The following is a 9,647-nucleotide window of genomic DNA, read 5'->3' on the forward strand; positions in this document are numbered from 1 at the left end:
ATGCTTGCTCCATGTTCTTTGGAAAATGAGGAAATGAGGGGAGGGGGGCTTGGTTAGGACCTCTTTCCCTTTGTACCTCCACCAGGTTTACGCCACAGAACAGCACGGGAATTCACCTGTAACAAAAGCATTCCATAGGTGAGTCTTCCCACACCTTCCTTTGCTCTGGCAGGGTGAAACTTTCACTCCCACTAGGCTGGGTGTGACCTGTATTGCTGTGCCTCCTTAATCCCAGTAACATGATAACCAAAGACTGTCTTCTCCTTTGTGATTCTCTTACTGGTGATTTTTTTGAGGGAGGGGAGAGAAGGCTGGCAGAGCTGCAGCTGACCAGCCTGTGGAAGATGCCACTTTGCTTACCCTGGTGTAAGGTTACAGCTTTAGATTGCAACCCTATGTTATATGGAAGTAAATCCCTTTGTAACTCACGGGCCTAATCCAGGCTGTGAATGCTCTGGATTTAGGCCCACAAGGAGTCTTGCTCCGACCAACTCTCCTCAGACTGAAGAAGCTACTCGGATGAGTAACGAAACATTTCAGCCTAATAATTAAGAAGCCCAGTTGCCAGATAACCTCACCCGGAGGACCGAGAATCTTCACAGATATAAGGAGTCTGACTCTTCCTCCACTCAGAAATTGCCACCCACCCCAGAAGCTTCCCCCACAACTTCCCCCAAACACCTACATGAAACTAACGTCTGTTCATCCACTTAGCATATTACTGGAAGCCGGGATTCCTTAAGTCCTAAAAGATGTCTAATGTCAGAGGATGTTTTTCTCACCCCCCCCCACTTGCAAATTAACTTGCTCTGTTTTGTAACTGGGGTAGGAGGGGGGAGGTGGTAAGCACAGTGTTTATTTGCAGATATGATTGTTCATTCAAAATGGCCTTTTAGAATCACATCAGTGGGACAGACTTCAGCCTTTAATGACAGGTTCTCTGTTACATAAACTGGCTGGACTGCTGAGTCCTTTAGTTAGCCGGCTGCAGAGCCTGAGGTTGGGAGTTTGATCCCCCGCCCCCCCCCCCCCACGGTGCCTCCTGGGAGTACAGCCAGCCTGTGTGGCCTTGGGCAAGCTGTCCTGTGGTCCCGGGGCACACCCAGAAGAAGGAAAAGGTAAACCACTTTTGAGTATCTTCTACCTGGAAAACCCTGAAAAGGGTTCCCATGGGTCAGAAAGGACTTGAGGGCACACGATTATTTCTCTGTCATCTCTTGTTCAGCCCTTATTTGAAATTGCCACATTCTGAGCGGAACAGAAAACCTGATACCAAAGAGGGTAATGCCTGTGAGTCATCTCACTGCAGCACAGCGAGCACCCTCCTGTGCCAGAGAGAGACGACGCACCGATGTCTCAGCGACAGAGTCTGCCCTACTTCTTAGCCCAGTGCAAGACCCCCTTTTCTGCTGATTAAAGCAGACAAGCACAGCTTGGTCCTGGCCTCAGGCACCAAAAGTTGCAGGCAAGGCAAGGGCAAAGGGGCACCAAGCAGGAGGGAGTCCTCCCTGCCGTCCTTCTCCTGTGCCCTCAAGAGAGAAGTATCAGCAGGGGCTCTCAAAAGGCTCCCACTCTTGGGTCCCGACCCCCCCCCAATGCTGGCACAGGGGCTGGGAACAAGCTGGTGGCCGCACACATACCTGCCAGTCCCGCCATGAGATTGGCTGCTTCCTGAAAGGGTAGCAAATTTTAGCCTTTAAACATGTTCTTATTGCATGGCCCCGTACCAAGAGATGTTATCATCTAGTTTGACTCCGTAGTTGGCTTGGCCCCGCTTCTCTGTATTCAGAAACAGAGGGCCTTGAGTTTTGCCCTGTCAGTTGTATCCCTTTGAAAAACTGGGGAGTCCAAGAGTTCCATCATAAATTGTCCCCTTCTGGCATCACCACTCCACATTTTATTGTTTAGTTACATGGTAATTTTAGTTAATATACATATATACCTTGTCTCTTTCTGTGTCACTGACCTGTTTCTTTCTTGACAAACCTCTTTCTTCACCCCTGGATGAGTCTGGTAGTCTTATTTAGCTAACAGCAAAGGAATTAGAAACAGAAGATATGAAACCAATGTGGATCCTTGCAAGGGGGGGGAGGAATCTCATACTTGAAAATATTCATAGTGACTATGGAAAGTTCCAATTGGGTTGGATTTTGGAGCTTGATGGTGAAACATGGCCAATTTTAAAGGCAGCACTTTTTTTGTGATGGGGATCCTATGCCTTTACATCATGAGCAGGCAACTTCAGTGGATGGGGCGGCAGTGGTTTTCTGCCACTGGTGTCCCCTGGGGATGGGAATTAACTACCACAAAATGACTCTCAAGTTATGTCACACTGTTCCTAGAGGTTTCCAGGGACAAAACCCCTGGATTTTGCTGGGTCGGCCACTGGGGGTGAGGGATGGGAGTGAGTTGCAGGCCATTCAGACTGATGAGTGCGGAGCCTACCCAAACAGCCTTGCTGGCCACAGCAATCCTGCACCTCTGTTTTGCCCGCCCCTGGCTTCACACCATTGATACCAAGAGACAGGTCAGTGGGAGGATGACTAAGCAAGAGTCTGGTGCCATAAACAGGATCTGTCTCCAAAGTCTGTACATTCAGCTCCCTAGCAGGTGACATTATAATGGTGAGCACAAAGGTTGTATCCGAATGGCCCCATTCCAGCAGCAGCCTTCAATGTTTTATGGTTTAATTACACAGCCATCTCAGCTGACACATGTGTGTGTGTGTGAGTGTGAGTGTGTGTGTGTCTGTATGGCACTGACCTCCTTCATGCCTAAAAGGACTCAACCCCAGCATATTCCTGTGAGTCAAACAAAGGAGTAACATTTGGCCCTCCAGCTGTTTTGAGACCACCACTCACACAAGCCTAGATGGGTCTCAGGGTTAGCTGAGTAGTAGGGTATCAGGCAGCACTGGAAGGCTTTTGCTCAAGTTTAGGAGTGGACATCGAAGATTGTTGGCTGGCACCCTGGGCACAGCTGGGCAGCATCTGTTGCGTAAGGCAGTTGCCTCAGGTTCCCTAATGGTAGTACTGCCACTGGAGGAAATGCCAGAAGAAATCCCATACTGCTGTAGTGGGTGCTAGAGCTACCTCATATGTGGCATACTGCTCATGATATCTGTCTACAGGCCCTATCTATATCTATATCTATGTGGCAATTTCATGCACATTCATTGGCCACATGGTCATCTGGGGTGGCCTTTGACTGAGAGGAAGTTGGCAACTTGGAGTGTGTGGTTGAGTCTGGGTATTCTGAATGTGTTCTGCCTTGCTATGACTCAGGACCGTCCCCCAGGATGGGAAAACTAAATGTTTGTGGCATCCAAGCAATTAAGTCTCATATGCATGTCAACAACAGATTGCTCTGTTAAATGGCTTATGTTCAAATCATTGCCAAAGGGGAGGAGTGGGGAGAACATGCCATTTCAAAATATTATTTTGACTGATCCAAACTTTATAAAAGAATCTAAGCTGATGTTCAGTTATCTGAAATGATGGGCCTTTTCCATCATTCCAAGCCTTCCTTCCCTGCCTCAAATAACGGTAAGTGTCCCTTAACAGCTTGCTGTTGTTGCTGTTGTTTGCCTTTTGGCAAAGATCTGATGAGGAGAAGAAGCACTCACGTGGATGCCACCCTGGACTTCGTCTGGAAGAGAGCAGAGGCAATCTCGTCTGACTCTCCCAGCTGCTGCAGGATAGCTCCTCACTTGTTTTTACCTCGGCACCCAGAATCATCCAATTTTTGCTCACTTTCGGGACTGGCAACCGAAAGTAGGCCAGTGGTGCAAAAGAAGGGCTTAGGAAAGAATCGATTGTGTGTTGCAAGCACACTAGATTTTTCTTTTGAATCTGGTTTGGGGTGAGGCTTCTTTAACATTCTTGGGTGGCCACATATCCTTTTTTCTTAAATGAAGTTCATTCCTCTGTTTGAAGGGCTGCCAGAGAATGATACCCCCCCCCTTTCAAAATGCCGTGCATTGGAGGGCTAGCCAACCCAAGACTGAGAGAAAAATAAAGAGCCTAAGGCAAGGCGCAAGATGTTGCCTGTTTCATGGCTGGAAGCTGGCAAGAGTGATGCCCATGTGCTACCCATTCCTTTGTTCTTCAACATCTCATGGCCATTGCTCACCCCTGCCATCTGTCTCCAGAGGCAGCCAATTCACTCTCCCTAAAAATGGGGCAAGCCCTGTTAGCTCTTGACCCTGCACCAACCCCTACTTGTTCTGTCTTCCATGTCCTCCATGTTCCAGAGCTGCAGATCCCAGACACGCATCACGGCAGCCTGTGCTTGTCTGCTTGACCTTGCTCTCCTTGGGCATAGTGGAGCTTGTCTCAGAAGAGAAGCAGCCGGATGCTTGCACTCTGCCCATGAGAACTGGCTCAGGGCCAGGCTGATAAATAGGAAATGAGGCATTCCCATTGAGTGCAGGAAGAGAACTTTCCTGCCTCTGGTCCCACATCCAAGAGGAAACTGCACAGCCCTTGCTTTCCGTGGGAAGAGAGAAGGGGTTTCTTCCGTTTGATCTCATTGGCACAACTACCTGTTGGGGCTCCTGTTCTTGTTGGTTTTATTTTAAGGGTTAAATGGCATAAAGGGAAATACTTCCTTTTGGTAGCAATCTGTCAGGAATTTGTCCTAAAATAGAGTGGCCACTAACACATCACCAAAATGGAGGAAAGAGAAAGACACACAGTGGGTCTTGCTTGAGTGGGAAAGACAGGTGTGACTTGTGTGGCTACAGGGCAGACGTTCCCTCAGCCACAGCCAGCCCAGCAGATCGTCAGGAATCCTGTGAGTGGTGCTCCCAAGCAGTTGGTGAACACCAGCATCAGGAGAAGGCTAGGGCAGCAGGCGTCCTAAATGAAGGTGAAAGAACACATGCTCAGCAGAACACATCCTTCCAGGAGTTCAGTCTTGGAAGGCAGGCAGGAGAGGAAGCACAGGTGCTGATGATGGGGGAGGAAACACACAGGAATATTCTGTCCTGAGAATATGCAAGCTGGTGCCTTCCAAATTTTTGGACTGCAATCACTATGAGCCCAGGTGTTATGCCTCATGGTCATGGATTATGGGAGTTGTAGGTTGCCAACCCCTATTCAAGCCAAGAACAATTTATGCAACCAGCCCAGGAAATACAGAAGGGAAAGGGGGGCATCATGTGCAACATTGGGCTACACGGCATAAAGGATGTTCCTTTATCCTCAGAGAGACACTGGTTGAACTGGACCAACACAAGTTATGCTTGCTGTACCACCTCTCCTGGATATTGCAGGCTGGCTGTGTATTAAATTAAACCAGATTCAATTTAGCACCAGACAGCAGTTAGAAACATTCCTTTCTTGGGTGCAGTTCCCAGGACCCCCAGCCAGTACTGTCAGTGTGGCCAGGCTGGTTTGGGATTCTGGGAGTTGACTGTCTCTCAGCTCTGCAGTGGTTTGCATGGAAAGACTGTTGCACGGACAGTACATGAGCCAGAATACAGACAGAATAACAAACCAGGGGCCCAAAAGCAGTAGGTTTCCTGTAAGTTTCCCTACTGCCCAGTCCAGGAACACAGTATTGGGTGTCAGCTCACTGGCACCCATTTTCCTTGCAGAAGCCACCTTGCTTTTCCTCATGGTGCAGCTTGGCCCAGATTCCGGCTTGGCAGCACCTGCCTCTCACTCTTAAGAGGGACAGTTAATTTAGGAGAAACTGTTATGGGAAAGGAATGGTTAGCCAAGTAAATAGATCAGATGAGCCCATCCAAATACGACAACAAGGCCCAGGGCCAGAAATATTCAGCAGGGCAGAGACAGTGGCGAGGAGCTGCAGAGGTCCTTGCAAAACAGCAAGAACCTCCATGGAATGGGAGCCCTTGACACCCCGTGTGCAGGTAGTGGGGCCGTGTGCTCTGCTTTACAGCGGACAGTTCTCTCTTCGGAGTCTTCCTCCGTTCAAAGAGCTGTCCTGTCTGAATGTGGCCTAAGGTTTTCAGAAACATCAGGGAGAAGGCCTGGGAGCTGGTTAGCAGCCGGGCCCGTCTCTCCAGCAAGCCCACCCCTCCTCCACTGGCCATATTCTTCCCTCCTCTGGGAAGGCGTATAGCATCCCTGCTCAAATTCTAGCAGCTACATATTTCCAAGATACACACCGATTATGGGTTAGTTAATCCCCTTCCCCGAGGTCAGTGGTTCCCAACCTTGGGTTCCTGGACCAAAACTCCCAGAAGTCTTCACCATTAAATGTGCTGGCCAGGGTTTCCTGGAGTTGTAGCCCAAGAACATCTGAGGACCCAAGGCTGGGAACCACTGCCCTTGACTATGCAAACAAATAGCAAAAAACAGAATAAAGAGAAAGTGAAACCACCATGTTTTGGAGTTAGATGTTTTTGGTAAACTACGGCAACTTTGTTGAAAAGGAAAAGAATGAATCCTCTGTTCTAATGTTTCCCTACTACACAAATCATATGTAACATAATCACAAGCATCTGGTTGCTGCAATGAAAACGTTACATCTATTTTTAAAAGTGGGTCATTTGTGGGTCAGAGATGTAACAAGCAGGGAATGCAATAAGTAATGTGATCCCTTTTAATGAGTGAGGAGAACATACCACCTATGGACTTCTGCCTGCGAATCACAGCTTGTCCCCATGGTGTACAGTGGCCCTGGAGGGTTAGCAATCCCTGTTACAGAAGGGGATGGGGTTTGGGGTGGAGTATAAAGTATTCCATTAGCTAGCTGTGTCTTCCAATAACATTTGGTTTGGCTTTGCTTCCTACTTTTGCATTCCAGTCAGCTATGTTTATAAGCATTTTTAGATAATTTGATCTAAGGCAGTGGTTCCCAACCTGAGGTAACCCAGGTGCACAGCTAGTGGTAAAGGCTTCTGGAAGCTGCAGTCCAAGAACATCTGGGTTATCCAAGGTTGAGAGCTACAGGTCTAGTGGACAGGAACAAAGCAGGAGAACAACTCATAGAATTAAACCAACCATCTTGCATGCCAGTTGCACTCATGGACATGTAGCCCATTTCCTCTGGAAGGTGCTGGGTTTGAGGAGCAGTGATTACAGGTTCAGGACTGCACCTAGATCAAGCAGAGTGTTAAGTGGGAATGCATGGGAACAGATCAGCCTGGCTAGGCCCTAGCAGCACATCTCCCCAGATAGGACTTGGTCATGAATCTACTGGATAGAATACGGTTGTCTCTGACACCTTCCCAAAATGGAGAAGAAGGGAGCACTAAGCTGCAGAAAACAGCATAAGCAAATATAGGTGTACAGCTACGAAATTAAGGTCCTTTTTGAACAGAGTTACAGTGCATGTCACTCAAGGGGAGAAGTCTGGGAGCTGATGACCAGTGTACACTGGCTGCTACATGTGCTGCTCATGGTGGATGATGGGCAACTTCAGTCTCTCATCACCCTCCTTCTGGCTCTTCACCTCTGAACCAGTTTTGGATTGGGCGGGCCTTCAAGTGGGGAGGTGGGGATCTTCCAAGAGAAAATTGTGCTGCCCTGCTTTAAAAAGGGGCACGAGAAAGAAAAGAAGCTGAGATGGCTGGAGTGAGATGGCTTTTCCACAGGGCTTGTTTTGGATAAAGCAATCCTTTGAGGTCATGTTTGCTTTGTGTGTGCAGCTTTTCTCAAGGCCTGCTGGAGTGGCTCAGCGTTCTGTGTACAGCCCCTTAATTGCTTGTTACAACAACTCATTGTGAAGACCAGTTGGAAGGGGAGCGGTCCTTGTGTGGGACAACACAATGTTCAGAAGAGAGGCCCAAGTGCTGTAGCAAATGCCGTCAACCTGAGAGGACAGCATGACTCTGATGCAGCACGTACACTGGAAGTGAGAAGCAGAGAAGGAGCAAGGCTCCTTTGATGCAGGTTTTAAAAGAAAAAGTGTTTCGGGGTCGGGGAGGTCAAGGTGACATCCACAATCAAATCAACCCAACAATACGCTGCACTGGTGAAAATGAAAGTAAAAAACCAGTTGGGGTAGATACGTATAGGACTTGCTTACACTGTGTTCTGCAGTAGCTGTATGTCAAAATTACCTCTCAAAGGCAGCTCTGCGCACAGTATTTTGCCATCATCTAGACGTAAAGGGGCCAGATCTTAAAGCAACATCTGAAGTCTCAGACAACGGCTAGGCTCTCCCAGCTTTCCAAGTAGGGGGGGGGGGGAAATCCCAGAGTTAGTGGGGGGTTTGGATCCTGGGCACCAACCCCATCACCTTTCCTCGCATGTGCCCCAAAATAATCTTTAATTAGCAGTGACTTGCCTTTCATCAGTGATGATTTGTAACTGATTAGGATGTCTTCACCACTGGGCCAGCAGAGCTGTGCAACAGGATTTTAGTCACTCACTTATTGCAAAGGGGTTAGTATGCGCGCTGTGCTTGCTCATGTTGGCACAGCGCAAAGCCAGACATGAGGGGAAGGGACTGGGGAGAAATCTGTGGTGTGTGTGAGCATTTGGGCTGGTCATGCCATTTGGAGCAAGTCAGGGAATGGAGCCCCAGCATTGCAGCTTGCAAGCCACCTTGTTGAAGAAGTCTTGCTAGCAGCAGTGGTGCCGGGCCTGGCTAAGGAAGGAATTTTCTGCCATCGCCAGCAACAGGAGAGGGTCTGAAAAAAAAAACATCCTGTGTGTAAAAGATGAGGTAGGCAAGGCCATGCAGGATGCCAGCCCTGGTGGAAATGGTAAGTCCCAGCAGGAACAGTGGCAGCTGCAGCTGGCATGACAAGCGCCCACCCTCTGTTACTCCACAAAAGCCCATCCTCTGGCCACAAATTTGGGCTCTAAAATCCCAGGGAATTTAGGGAAAGTTAGCACAGAAAACTTTAGGGCAAATGATAACAACTAAAGAAACATCTCATTTCCCCTTAGTTAGTGAGACTCCATCAGAGCTCGGAAAGGTCCTATCTTGGGGGGTTTGGGGAGCTGGAGCTGAAGAAAACCGGAGTCCAAGAAAGACTGCCTGCCCTGCTTTTCATTTCATCTCAGTGAAAAGCCCATAGCAAAATAAATAGCCGTGGATGGATTGGTGCAGCTCACCCGGCATCTCTGACTGTTTTGAAACCTGCAGCTTCTACCCATTCATTTCCAGTGGCTTTGGGGATTGGTGAGTTTGCTTCATTGAAAGAACTGGGCGGGGCCTTTGGGAAGAGCCACACACCGGCTGAAGGCTGGCTCCCTCCCCTCATTTAAAGATCAGGATGAAGCATTATTGCTGGTAGAGCAGCTGTAGTAGAGCCAGGGCTCCTGTCAGAGCTGTTGAACTTTCCTCTCCTCTGCAGATCACTTCTATTTTTGACCAGCAGTCTTCTGCTTGACCTTTTCATCTGTGCTGGGTGATTGTTTTAAAATTCAGCAAGTCAATTATCCTTCAGATAATTTCTTTTTTTTTTTAACCTCTTAGGAAGCCAACATGAGATTCAAGGCACTGCAAGGTGGCTGCAGCCATGGTAAGTAGATATGTGCCTTCTGACTCCCTCACCCAAACTGAACAAGCAGATGGATTAAGGGGAAAATTGGGGTGGGGGGGAGAGTTGTTACAGTTTTGAAATAGGACTGCCAATTGTGCATCACCAAAAAGAGAGAGAGAGAATGAGAGAAGAGAACTTTTCATAAAATAAAGATAATTTTGTAGTACCTAAGCAACAT

General features: G+C 48.3%; 1 protein-coding gene across 1 annotated transcript in view; it reads left to right on the forward strand.

Moving 5' to 3' along the window:
- Positions 1–1,808: 1,808 nt before the first annotated feature.
- MAPK6 (mitogen-activated protein kinase 6) overlaps positions 1,809–9,647 on the forward strand; it is a 36,374-nt gene continuing 28,535 nt past the window's right edge. The window contains exon 1 of the mRNA XM_020790032.3: positions 1,809–9,448. The gene's annotated coding sequence lies outside the window, so the exon portion shown is untranslated. The remainder of the gene's footprint in view (positions 9,449–9,647) is intronic.

This window comes from Pogona vitticeps, chromosome 12 (genome assembly GCF_051106095.1).
Source record: "Pogona vitticeps strain Pit_001003342236 chromosome 12, PviZW2.1, whole genome shotgun sequence".
Lineage (NCBI taxonomy): Eukaryota > Metazoa > Chordata > Lepidosauria > Squamata > Agamidae > Pogona > Pogona vitticeps.